The sequence below is a fragment of the Mytilus galloprovincialis genome, chromosome 5 (genome assembly GCF_965363235.1).
Source record: "Mytilus galloprovincialis chromosome 5, xbMytGall1.hap1.1, whole genome shotgun sequence".
Lineage (NCBI taxonomy): Eukaryota > Metazoa > Mollusca > Bivalvia > Mytilida > Mytilidae > Mytilus > Mytilus galloprovincialis.
In genome coordinates this window covers 11,397,634-11,411,103 of record NC_134842.1, presented here as the reverse complement: position 1 = coordinate 11,411,103, position 13,470 = coordinate 11,397,634, and positions in this window count along the sequence as shown.

Sequence of the window (13,470 nt, the reverse complement as noted above, 5' to 3'; positions counted from 1 at the left end):
ACATCTTTGAGCCTTATTTTTGATAGAAATTTATTTATAATGAATGGCAATAATTTATTTTGAATTTATTGAACCATAAAATTAATTTTTGACTCTTCACATTTAACATAATCCGCTTCGCGGATTATTCAATGTGAAGAGTCAAAAATTAATTTTATGGTTCAATAAATTCAAAATAAATAACAGCCATTCATTAAATAACACTTTTAACACTAAATTAAAGTATTAAAAGTGTAAATTGCGTGATTTTGTATCAAAAATGTATTATTGACTGAAGCACGTCATTATTTTCCCTCTGCGAGCCTCTGGCAGTCTGATAGCTTATGACTACGTCACATAGTAACCGGTGTTATGATGACGTTTTTGAGTTTCCAATTGGGGATAAAAACGTCGTATATACCCCGGCAGTTTCCTGAATATATACTGACATCTCTGTGTTGTTATCCAATCACAAACCTCGACATATTTGTAATCCATAATATATCATAATATCACATGACTTTGCTTTTTTAAACCGTACCAACAGTCGGAAAGCAAGCCCTTAGAAACGACCGTTGTTGCTACTTTCTTAAGACAACAATGGGACTGATATTAAAACCCGCCATTCTGAAATTGCGTTAATTTCGCGGATTTTTTTTTTGGCGCCAATTTGGAAGTTTATCTTTTTTTTTCAGTTTCCTACTTGCCATTAGGGTCTGAAATAGATTTATTTCGATTTGTTGAGCATGGAGTTTATTATCAAAAGGAAAAAAAATCTCAAACATGTCAAATTGGCCGTGTTTTAACGATCCCGTAATGCCGTTGATCGTCGTTTAAAATTATTTTCTTCTATTTTTCACAGATTAACAAAGACTATATGTACTATGCAAACAATTAATAATACGTATCTCAAAATTTAAAAAAAATCATAAAGTATAACGTTCTATTACCCCTTGGGAAACCCCGTTTGAACTAAATTCCAAAAGAAAGACATTTTTTGACATTGTAGTTTTTCGGTCTTACACATCGATGTCACCTGGCATTTAAAATAATGAAGATTTTACATTCAGAATACTTTCATTATGATCTCTTTTATGTTTAAATGAAAAAGGTAGGACCAACTTGCAAGTGTCAGTAATGAAAAGGAATTCCTGTTTTTTATCATTTTAATACTGTCTTGATCCATTATTCATGAATATTTAGACTACCCCTTGTATAAATTGAGTAGACATTTATTTCTGTGTTAAAATAATTTGGTTGCAGCAGTAAAAATACTTACCAAAACATGAATATTAAATTAACTCTTGGAATATTAAATTAATATTAAATTATTAACCCTATTATGGCACATAGGGACACATAGGGCCTATTAGGCTATTTCACAGGGACTGAGTTCTGAAAAGTGATAAAATGTGTTTCTCTATTTTTTGGCACATGTTTACAGTATCAAAATATATTTAATAAGATTATTTTAATAATATCCACTTGTATTAAATAACAGCATATGGTGCTTGATATAACAATAGTTTGTTCATGAGAGTGTCAAACAAAGGGACGTAACTCGTGAATTACCGTCGGCCCCGCTTCGTCAGAAATATCGACACATCTAACTGGCACATTTGCGTATCTTAGCATATCAACTGGCACAAATTTGACACCTCATAGTCCAAGTTATGTTACATAACATAATTTAAATTCAGCATAGCTTCCCGAGAAGTTAAGAAAGAAAATTACGATTTTAATTTTCTGTGACCAATTTTTTTCGTCAACACCTTGACTTTGAAGACACATTTTGAGAGAAAAAATGAGTTTAATCCATAATTGAGTTGAGTAATATATTTCTTATATACTCAAGAATGTTCACTTAAAAGGAAATTAGTTTTAATTCATGCAAAAAACTACAAATTCCAAAAAACGAGCTTCACTTTTTTTGGTAAAAAAATGCCCATATATGGTAATCACATGACGTCCATTGTTGCTTTAAGAAATGGGGTCAAACCGGGGTCAGCTTTCCGACTGTAAGTGATACATAAATCAAATATATATGAAATTAATGTCTAAAATTAAAAAATATTTCCTTCAACAATGTAATCAAACAGTTTTGATAGCTGTGGATATTATTTCAGTAAAACAATGAAACATGACAAGTATAAAACTCAAGAACCTCCCGAATGGCTATTTTATACCACCAGACTCTTAAAGCCAATTTTTATACCTCTTCATTAGTGAATAAATCAATGTACGCTCTTTTATTCCTCTTCATTAGAGAAAAAAATCTACGTACGACAATCACCAGTTGTTGACATTTCCTTTGTCAATTCCGAACATTAATATTTATTAAAATCGATTGTTTAAAATGTATTTGTTACTTGAAACACTGTACGTGGGTATACTCGCCTCAGTTGAAAGATAATTAATAAAAGAAAGGAAAATGATATTCAAAAGGAACACAAACGGAATGGTTAAATGATTTCCCGAAGGTCCGAGAATATCTGAAGTAAGGGTTTGACAAGTTTAATATATCGATGTTTTTATAATATAATTTAATATATCGATGTTTTTATAATATAATTTAATATATTGATGTTTTTATAATATAATTTAATATATCGATGTTTTTATAATATAATTTAATATATCGATGTTTTTATAATATAATTATATATAAAAACATCGATATATTAAACTTGTTAAACCCTTACTTCAGATATTCTCGGACCTTCGGGAAATCATTTAACCATTCCGTTCACGATATATAATTACCAAACTAAAAGTAAAATAAAGGAGAAGGGAACACAGGTCACGGGGAAAAACGTATAACAAACATATATAATATACATAAATGATTGCCTGTAATTTGATTATCTTCTCGTTTTTTGTCATGGTGGATAGTTGTCTCATTGTTAACCATACAACATCTCCTTTTTTATATATAAGAAGAGAAAACAAATTATTGGACAAAATGGAGCTACCATGTTTTGCCTTTGATGTGATGGATGAGTTGCCCATTTACGCAACGTGAATTCATAATGTAGGACAAGTCAATAAATTACTTTTGAGGTCATGTACATAGGCACTTGACGCAGTCTGTTTTTATGCCCCACCTACGATAGTAGAGGGCATTATGTTTTCTGGTCTGTGCCTCCGTTCGTCCGTCCGGTTAAAGTTTTTGGTCGAGGTAGTTTTTGATGAAGCTGAAGTCCAATCAACTTGAAACTTAATACACATGTTCCCCATGATATGATCTTTCTAATTTTAATGCTAAATTATAGTTTTGATCCCAATTTCATGGTCCACTGAACATAGAAAATGATAGTGCAAAGTTCAGGTTAAAGTTTTTGGTCAAGGTAGTTTTTGATGAAGTTAAAGTTACATCAACTTGAAACTTAGTACACATGTTCCCTATGATATGATCTTTCTAATTTTAATTCCAAATTAAAGTTTTGACCCCAATTTCACGGTCCACTGAACATAGAAAATGATAGTGGGAGTGGGGCATCCGTGTACTATGGACACATTCTTGTTTTTGTATACTTTTCGGGGATTGAACCAACGACCTCTCGCTTTCGAGGCAAACTTTATTCCGTGTGAACATCGCATATGATATGAATAATTTTGAACAAGTACATGTCAGTAAATAATATCTATCAAAGGTTGAATTTGAGTTATACGTACATCTTAGACAAATGATACGAATTTCTAGGAATTAATGAAAGTATGAAAACACCTTTTTGTTGCTGTCCTTTATCTTGAAATCATTTGACCTTTGGACTAACATAAACAAAACCCACCGAGGTCAAATAACAATTAACCTGTCAAGACTGAAAAACTCATGTTTTGCTCTTACATCCGCCTACAGATGCGAAAGTCAAATATATTTAACGGTACAAACTTTCAATTATTAATAAGCGTCTTTGAATGCAAAACAAGACATCATGACATGCGAACCATTTAGAATAGACATATGACCTGAATTTAAGAACTTCAAGTTTCAAAGTATATGCCTCTGAATGTACGTTGCAATATAATACCACGTTTCTGGCTTCTATTTTAATCTATTATAATTTATATTCAACGTTTTCCATTAAACTTCGAAAATGCATTTGAAAACACAGACCTCATGAATATCATGTTCTAGAATAGTTTTAGTAATATTAATTTTTTGCCTAGTGTTCAAGTTTTTACATACATGTATATATATCAACAAAATTGTGTAGATTAGTATGTAAAATCTATTCAACACCTCTTCAATCACATTTTATTTCTACCAACTTGCTTGATACTTTTCTCTCACTCTCTCATCGTCCTGATGGTTATTCTGTCTGTAGCATTAAAATAAAAGTACTTTAAAATTCTTTGCTTATTTCAGCACCAGAGTTTTTAGACATCTTATCGAATAAAACTCACATTCTCAATGTTCTGGATGTACGATTTTTATTGTTTATTCTCCTTCAGTGACGTCTGAGGCATCGTGTTATTCTATAGAATGTATAGCCATGGTATGTATCGGGGTTCTTCTTGTAGTTTGTTTTCACGTTTCTTCCTAATCAAATTTGTGATCTCCACTTTAAAAAAAAATGACTAGTCTTTTCTGGCATGATAGGGCGATGTAAATTGAAGGATAAACAAAATATATGAGCGTTGTCGGAAATATAAAATGTTTATGTACTGACTTTTCGTCCAGTTTCTAAAGATGGAACAAATACATAATGTTCTTTTTATTTCCTGACAATGAACATACATTGTATATGTATCCTGCAATCAGCTAACTATTGTACAAATAACATGCATGTACACACATATACGTTTGCAGTATTTGTTCATGAAAACTTGAACAAATACAGTCTCTTGTGACTCCGCTTTGATGTTGAGCAAATAAGAAATGTAAATACACATGCATTTCTTTTAATATACTATTCATTTTGGTTCTCCTCTCGGTATGCCTTTGAACTGTAAAGATTTTTTTTCAGAACCAGAGCCTACTATTTGGATTAAACAACTAAACCTTAAAATATCGAATATCAGGTGTAAACTATAGAATAAAACAAATGTATTCATACTCGCTACGAAACAAGAGAAAAGGTCTTGTTTCTTAAGGTCATACAAATAAATAATATATTTTTTTTGTTATCTTTGGGTTACTAAAGAACAAAAGTTAAAGAACTCATTGGCATAACTTTTAGTCTAGATTATTATTAAACACACTAAATTTTCATATCATACATTTGCAATATATAGATTTTAAAGTTAAAGTTATTTACTTATAAAATACTGCTATTCATAGCCATTAACAATTGCAACGCACATCTGAATTGTAATAAGAATGATGTAAAATCAATAACAAATTGACAACGCACCTGCTTTAAAGAAATATAGGCACGCACTAACAAAACCTGTACTGGAGGGGGATCTAGTGCTTACATTAGTTTTTATTGCTACCGAGATGCGTTCAGTCGACAGTGATTAAACAGCTAATTTTAAATTTGTACAGCATTTCTTTGGGAAATTATTTTAAGCTATACCGGTATTTCTGTCTATTGAAATGATTTATTCATCATGTGATGTATACGTCTTTCTTTGTGATGTTAATAATAATTAAATCATTGATACAAGAGATTTTCTTTTGTATTATTTCAGATATTCACGATTATGACCATGTTCGGTGTTATTTGTTATGTTCTGTCTGTCTGTCTGTCTCCTTTTCTCTTTCGCCTGCATGATGAACCGAAATGTTTTCAATATATTTCGAAAGGTGGTATATATTTAGTCCGAGGGAAGGCATGTCACTCTACCCGACATATTTTATGACCCCTAGCCAATCTCTTATTGTTCCTCTTCAAATGCCATGTACGAAGTTGAGAATGAGCTTACAATATTTACTTTGGTTTGATACTGTCGGGGATTAAATCCACGACCTCCCGCTTTTGAGGCAAACACGATTCCGCGTTTTTGCGTTAATCATATTCCACGTATTCCATTAAATTTTGAAATTGCATTTGAAAACATAGACCTCATAAATATCTTATGTTCTAGAATAGTTCTAGAAATATAAAACTTTTACCTAGTTAAAAACAGTTTTAACATATATATCAACGGATTATGTCATATTTTAGTCTGGAATTTTACGTAAAATCTATTCAAACGCCTTTTCAATCAAAATCTATTTCAACCAACTTGCTTGATACTTTTTTCTCTGTCTTGTTAGTCCTGATGGTTATTCTGTCGCCTTAAAACAAAAGTACTTAAAATTCTTTGCTTACATCAACACTAGAGCTGTTACACATGTTATCAAACACAACCCACTTTCTCAATGTTCTGCATATACAATATCTAATTTGTATCCTCCTCTTGTGACGTTACAGGTATTGTGTTATTCTATAGTATGTATCGCCATGGTATTTTTCAGGATTGTTCTCATTACAAGTCCTTGATTCTCATTGCAGTTTGTCTTCACGTTTTCCTCCAAATCATCTTAGTGATTTCCACTTTTTAAAATTGATTAACTCTTATGTCTTTCCTGGCATGAAAGGGCGATGCAAATTGCAGAACAAATTTGTTTACACTCACTATGAAACAAAAGAAAATGTTGGCGAACCTCGCTGTTCGTCCGGTTTCTCTTCAACTTTGTACTTGTTTGGCTTTATAAATATTTTGATATGAGCGTCACTGATGAGTCTTATGTAGACGAAACGCGCGTCTGGCGTACTAAATTATAGTCCTGGTACCTTTGATAACTATTCTATAGCTCATACAAATAAATTATACATTTTCTGAAGATGTGTCAGTTGGTTTTGTTTTGTTAGACTTCTAAAGAACAAAAGTTAAAGAATTCATAGGCATACTTTTAGTCTAGAATTTGATAAAACACACTGAAAAGCACCATGCATCCATATGCATTATACATTTGAAATATATAGATTGTAGAGACAATGCATTTGTCTTATGAAATACTGCTACTCGTAGCAATAAACAATACCAACGCACATTTGAATTCTAATATAAAAATGATATAAAATCAATAACAAATTGACAGAGCACCTGCTATTATAGATAAATAAAGGCATGCACTGACACAACCTGTAATGTGGAAACTATGTATAGGCATGCACCGAGACAACCTGCACTAGTGTTATATGTTTTGCATTAGTTTTTATTGATACAGATATGTTTATAGTCGACTTATTTTAGATTTGTACAACATTTCGCAAAATTGTAAATTAAGCTATACTAGTATTTCTGTCTATTGGAATAATTTCTTTATTGTGTAATGTATATACGTACATTGTGATGTTATTAGTTATTTTATATTATATCAAATATTCGCAATTACTGGCAACTACAATGTTCCATACTGTTTGCCTGTTTGCCTGCCTGTCTGTCTGTCTGTCTGTCTGTCTGTCTGTCTGTCTGTCTGTCTGTCTCTCTCTCTCTCTCTCTCTCACACACACACACACACACACCAACCCCCTTACACACACTTTCTAGAGATGAAAGCATCTCGCGCCTCTTACAATGTGGGGTGTATTTAATTATGTGATATGAGCTAACTTTTCAACTATTTGTCTTCTTAACTGTATTTCTATTATCCGAAAACAAGTACACATTTATATCATGAAATATTTGGCAATGGAAGTTTAGCATCTTCCAATTAATCAACCAATAAACGTTTGCCACATATGGCATTAGTTTCCATTAATAATCGAACCATAACAGCACAGTAACCCCTACGTGGAATACTAAAACGACAATCCTTTTTAAAGAAATGAATAAGAAAGAAACGTGCAGACTACGGTTAATGTAAAAGATATTCAAATTTCTTAAAAGTGTCATTAATTTTAATTTTCTTTTCAACGATTAACAATCTGAACCAAACCATGTCATGAACTGAAACTGATATATTTATTTTTCATTAGTAATCACTTCATGGAACACGCCTTTCGTTGTATGGTAAATGTATACCTACTCGACCTAGTTGTCATGTCTACATGCATGTTCGATGGCAATGACATTTATCATAGTGTTTTGTGTACTATATGTTTTTTTACTTTTTCAGCCATTACATTGTTAGTCTATTTTCGACTTATGAGTTTTAGTGTCCTTCTGTTATCTATTGTCTCTCTCTTTCAGACAAGCATTTTAAATGGAGAAACCGCAACAATTGTCATTTAACATTTATTATTAAAGGAAACATTTTTCACGACCTATTTATTCTTTATTCAATATCAATGCATTAAAAAATATTAACCTAACGTCGACACAAACGAAACCAACCCTTATCATATTACATATGCAAATGTATCATAGATTGGTGTCATTGTCATCAAAACAGACACGTTTTAAAATATACAAACACTTTTCCTGATGAGAAGTCATTATTTAACATTGAATATTCTATAATTTCAAATTCCCAGTGGTATGATATTTTTAGAGAAAAGTATCATATTGATAATTTTGTAACCAATTGTGATACTTTGGAAATAGAAGTAGATAATAATGTCTGATACCTTATCAACGCCATTCCTCAGATGAATTTTACATTGATAGAGTTTTATGTTATTGTGTCACAAATTGCATGGGGAATTAGCGTTGTTTGGTAGAATCTTAACATCACAAAACTGAATTGGAAACAGAAATAGATAATAAATACAAAAGTATGACCCGAACAGAAATATGGCGAAAATGACTGCAATCGACTCTACTTATTTTGGACGGTCAACATGACAAATTGTTGTCAGATACGATGTGTAAATGTCTCTACTGGTTAGCTACATGTTTCGCAGTCTCAAATCTTACGATAAAGAAAAGTCATGAAAATACTGAACTCCGAGGAAAATACAAAACGGAAAGTCAGTAATCAAATGACAAAATCAAAAGCTTAAACACATCTAACGAATAGTTTAAAACAACTGGGATATTGCTGACTTGGTATAGGCATTTTTTTTATGAAGACATTGGTGGACTTGATACTAATATAGTCGTCTGATCTGTAATGTTATCGATTGGGACCCAAATATATATTACGATTGTGTCATTGTTACTGTGGTTGGGGAATCGCATGGCGGATGCTGCATGTTTAGCAGGAGACGCTTACCCCGTTGAGGTACCCAGTTCAGCTATTATTGGAGTTCATGCGACTCCCTACAAGCAAATGCCACTCTTTTTGTCTGTGAAAAAGCTTACCCATTTCAACATAACCGAATTGGTTCTGTCTTTCATCTCGGAGGAAATACAAAGAATGGCTGATTCAAAAGATCAACTATAGAGTTTTTAACATAGAACAAATTATTTTAGTAATTTATAATATGTTTGAGCTTTTGATTTTGCCATTTGATTAAGAACTTGCTCGGAGTTCGCTAATTTTGTTATTCTGCCTTTTTATGCCGATGTTCAAACCTCAGTAATCAATTAATGAAGAAACATTTATAAAAACAATCAGCGGGAATTGCACGAGCCCTAAATGCATGGAGACCGAGGGTGTCAACAGAAACTGAGTTTTATTTCTAACATTTTTCTAAATATAAAACTTTAAATTCAAGCGAAGAGAGAAGCAATGTCTTAACTCAGCAATATTTTTCACGAATATAAAAGATATACTTCGATGTTGCGTAAGAGCACCATGGAAACAGTATATGCTAACGGTGGTATAATTTCTGTTAAGTAAAGTCGAGCAGACACATGTTGTTTGACAGCATTACATGTGTTTAAAATAACTCATTAATTTCTTATATAGCAAATGCCACGAATGAATTATATAAGAGAACAATAAATAATGCATTCACGATGGCTCAGTATCCGTTTGGCAGATTTTTACAAATATAACTTGAAGGATTGACACCACAAAATGTTGGATTCAAGACTTGAATGTTTGATATATTTTTCTTTCAAAAAGGGGGAGGACATGGCTTTTCTCTCAAGACAAACACAAAGAGTTTCACATAAAAGACTGAAAAACGAACCAATTTATTTAAAACTTAATTCTGATTTTGAATAATTTGCCATAGAAAAACAGATTCTTCCCGTCTAAAACAAAAATATTTTTGACAAGAAGTCCATGTCCCTCTCCCCTCTCCACCTACAAAATATGAATGTCAACCTTAGACACAACATTCATCATAATAACAGACTTGATTCTCTATCTTTAAAGCCCGAATCAAACTGGCATCTCAATTTATAATGCAATAAAATAAATCGAATCTCTGAATTGAACACCTTACGACTATGAATTGACCTATAAGGACGGTTACATTATATTTGATTAGGTCAGTGTAACTGCTTGAATCTATTTAAGTTGAGTCTGTAATGAACCAACACGTCTAATAAAATGATTGAACACTTGTGAAGAAATTGCATTACCAGTACATGTCAGAACAAGGCATTTCTTGATAATTTATTTTGTATGTCAAAGCTCTCCTGCCATGTTTTTATCTCTTGGTTGCTATTTTTCAAATTTATTTATGACATTAGAACATGAATAAAAAGTAAAATAAAAAAATACCGAACTCCGAAGAAAATTCAAAACGAAAACTCCATAATCAAATGTCAAAATCAAACGATAAAACACACCAAAAGAATGGACAACAACTGTCATATTTCTGACTTGGTAGAAGCATTTTCAAATTTAGAAAATGGTGGATTGAACCTGGTTTTATAGCGCTAAATCTCTCATTTAAACTACTACTACCTCGTAATCATCAAAAGAACATGTCTTTATTCAGTTGGACATTTGTACCCGTTCCCCCACAACTTAACAAGGAATAATGTACTTTAATCAATGGTTTTGACAGACGCGTTGTTCTAATTTGGAAAACGTATATTAATTGACATCTGCACGGCCGTATATATCAATTATTATTCTGTCGTCCCTTGTAAGATGTTGCATGCGATCAGATCATGAAAAACATCCACAAAACACATGGTTTCTGTGATTGAAAAATGAATAGTGTCAAAATATTTGAAATACGCACAAAATGGACAACAATGTTTATATGTAATTTGAAATTCCTCGTTTTTAGAAAAAAATCCAATGCATCAGTTTAAACGATTAATGGAGAAAGCCACAGTACGTGGTATCATAGCTTAAAGAAATTTGAGATTGTAAAGAACATTACGCAATTACTAGTATCTGGCAATAGCCCAAATATCAACAATAAATAATAACTAAATGTTCACTATGACACCTATTCAATAAGTTGAAAAGGGTTTAAGTGCTTCTATGCTAATTTTTTAGAACTTTGTCATGGAATTGTAATTCGATTTGTACATTACAATAATACAATAGATCAGGATTATAGATGCTAAAGAAAAATTACGAATCGCAACAACAACAGCAAATAATTTATTAGAGTCTCACCTCTTTAAAAAATTTGATATAAAACACAATATAATATTAACAGACCAATTTATAAAAGAGCCACTCTTCAAAGAGTTATGAGAGACTGTAAAACACACATTAAAATTATTATATGTTACATCTATAACATATATCAATATATCTTAGCATAAAACACCATAATATTAAAAAAAAAAAATACAATAAAAAAAAAACAAACAACATTGTATACACTTATTAGGAGTATAAAACGCACCTTCTCTTAAAAAGTACTTCATGGCAGATTTTGGCTGTAAAATAACAAACTCTTTCATCATGAAACATAAATAAAAACTTTCCCTCAAAATTACTAAAACTACTTTCTTTATTACATACACTGTTAAATATAAGCACGGTATCTTGAATAATCAATAGCAAACGAGTTATAGTCAGAAGCGTTTATTTTGATCTTACCATCATCTGCAATGTCTGAAAAATAATTTTTATACCCATGATCAATGTTTGAATCAATTATCAGACTTTTCCACGGCAGTTTATTCAGTTCTGTTCAGACAATTTGCATTCGGTCAATTTAGTGCTGTTCAGTAGATTTTTGACAATTTGACTGAACAGTACGGAATCTACCACAGTGTATAACTCTGAAATTTGACCCAAAGATTGCAAATGACTTACAATTTATTGGTAATTCTTTTACGCTGTTAGATCAAAATGGCAATTTTAGATCAACATGTGCTTACCATGAGTGACAAAAAACGGTTAACCTAGCAATTGGTTCTGCACTTGATTTTCACATATTTTTTTTTACATATTCATAAAAAAGTTTTAAAACAATTGCTCTATTGCATGATTCATTGACTGTTTTATGTTTTTACTGTCGACCAAACGAGGGACGCAAAAAACCAGAGGGACAGTCAAACTCATAAATCGAAAATAAACTGACAACGCCACGACTAAAAATGAAAAAGACTAACAGACAAACAATAGTACATATGGCACAACATATAAAAATAGAGAATAAGCAACACGAACCCTATCAAACACATGGGGTGATCTCAGGTACCCCGTAAGGGTAAGATCAACATGATCGAAACGGTAACTTAAAGATACTTTCCTTTTTTAGCTTTTTTTTATGTTTTTTTGTGGATCTTTTGTTTTATTCCGGTAAAAGGTGAATAAGAAGCTACGGTTTGGTGCGATAAAACCCCTCCTTATTAAAGTACGCATGTCTTAAGTCAGTAATCTCGTTAGCTGTGGTATTTAGTTTATCATTACATGTGTTGTCATATATAGATTTAGGTATTTGTGCCATAAAGTTGAAAAAGGTTGTCTACATTTCGCTATCCCTAGCTGAGATCATGAACATGCAGCGTTGAAAAAACAATAACCAATTAACGAGAACAAACATTAACCAATTAACGAGAACAAACATTAACCACCAAATGACCTTATATGTTTTATTTTGTTAGGGTTGCTGTCTTATTGACGTATTATCTACTTATTCACATTTATCAATCCTTTGGTTTCTGTTAAACATTTCTACAGATTGTTCTTTTTTACTTTAACGAATTCTTGTATCAGTGACGAGTTTAGATTTCCCCTGGTATCTTTTTTTCTGTGTCAACGGAGATGAAATTTTATAGAATCAATATCTAAAAAGATATATTATATGTTTTCATTGTATATGAACAATTATGCAGGTAAAATATAATATATCTGGGACGTTGATTGCTGATTGATATTATAATAGAATAAACACATGGATTATCAATTATTCCATACACGTTACTAACTATCAAAGGACGTGAGCTCCGATAAACCGGAAATTAATGTTTCTGTACCATTTAAGTTCAATTTCCTAACACAACATTTCTTTATTTTATATGCTACAAAAATGCATTTATATGACACTATCCAAGACAAAAGAACGTGATTGAAATAAATACGAACGGAGGTGTGCTCATGTATACAGCTGAAACAAAGAAAAATAGAGGATATGCTCTTTTATAAAGATAAAACAAAGACAAACGGAGAATGTACTAATTTGTAAAGCTGATTCTCGTTAGTGATCGTGTGTCTGAAAAAAACTTCGAATAATAACTCATACTTACTTATACACTAAAGGAACTCTTTCTTGTAGGTGTATTTTAATCTTAAGAAGCGAT